The sequence below is a fragment of the Cryptomeria japonica genome, chromosome 2 (genome assembly GCF_030272615.1).
Source record: "Cryptomeria japonica chromosome 2, Sugi_1.0, whole genome shotgun sequence".
Classification (NCBI taxonomy): Eukaryota; Viridiplantae; Streptophyta; class Pinopsida; order Cupressales; family Cupressaceae; genus Cryptomeria; species Cryptomeria japonica.
The window spans coordinates 635,363,511-635,365,012 of NC_081406.1; the positions used below are offsets into that span (position 1 = coordinate 635,363,511).

Consider the following 1,502-nt stretch of genomic DNA (forward strand, 5'->3'; position numbering starts at 1 on the left):
TTGTTATGCCTTGCATACACACCCCCATGTTGTACTAACAAAAATGGGGTCCCCTACTTTTCTTTTATATCTTTTGTTTTCCTTGTCCTATTTTTCCTTTTCCTTTTCCTTTCTTTGTTTTATTAGTTTGTTTTAGTTTCTCTTTCACAATGCCCATCAAGTGAAACCAGTGGTTTCTTGTTCATGACTAGCTAAAGTTAGAGTTCCATTAAAGAGTGTTTCCATGAGGTAGAATCTTCCTCAAGGAATATAAGGTTTTCATGAGGCTGATCTTGAGCTACCATCCAAGCATGAATACCTTCATCCAAAAGAATATTTCATAATCTTCTACTGCATGAATCTTCTGGGAAACAAAATCATAAGCATGTATGTTTAGAGCTAGGTCAACTACTCCAAAGAAACACATCCATAAATTGGTCACCGGCATAAACAACATGCAGAAATGTAACCAACATTTATTGAAAAAGGCAACCCAAAAAATTTGGAACCAAAAACATTTGTAGGGACCATACAATAAGCCTCTTCTGCTTGAATTGAGTTAAAACCAAATAATGTATTTGCACCATCATTGTCTTCAAATAAAGTATTTTCCTTGATAGCACTACAAATAATAGAGATAGAAGAGCAACACCCAATAATTTGGCAACTCTCATCATATGAAATGGATTCAATGTCTAATTATGAAACCCTTGAAAAAAGAGGATAAATAAGAAAATAGCTGCTATGCCAAAACTAGGCACAAGAAACCAACCAAATTGGCCTAATGGATGGATAAAGAATACGAAAACAAAAATAGCAATCAAAGCACTGAACACAATTGCATTATAAGGTCATAATTGTATAGATCAAGCAAGTTCAAATTGGTATAACATGAAGCCTACTAAACCAAAAGCACCATGAAGAGAAATGAAAGTCTATAGACCACCTAATTGAAGCCGAGTAAAATCTCCTTTTGCTTTAGGACCCCATAATAGCAACAAAGAATGTACTAAACTATTAGTAGGCGTAGAAACTGCAACAATTAAAAAATTACAACCTTCTAAATAGGAACTGGCCAATCCATGAGTATACCACGAATTCACAAAATTTGTACCTATGAACCATCCACCTAGCACAAATAAGTAGAAGGAAAAAACAATAGACCAGAACAACCCACAAACATAGAATGATCTCTGCATAGCCAGTCATCCATAATATCAAATAAAATTTGTTCCGCTTTAGAAGACTTCCCAAGTGCTATAGTCATAGCAATCCTCCTCTTTAACTATTCCAACCTTTTTCAAGCACCGTATTTGGTAGAATCAAAGGGTATACATTGTTTTGTATATTTATGAACAAATTTTCAACCATCATCCCTTTCAATAAATTGGGTTTCAAAGATTCCTTATTGGCATAGGTTTTATTTAGTTAAATAGAACTAATACAATATAAGTAAATGCATGATACAAAATGGATATGTAATTATGAATAGTCATTAACTCAATTTATATAATATATTTTGA

At 33.2% G+C, this 1,502-nt stretch overlaps 1 pseudogene; it reads right to left on the minus strand.

Moving 5' to 3' along the window:
- Positions 1 to 208: 208 nt before the first annotated feature.
- Positions 209 to 1,246, minus strand: LOC131046895 (photosystem II D2 protein-like; annotated as a pseudogene).
- Positions 1,247 to 1,502: the final 256 nt, after the last annotated feature.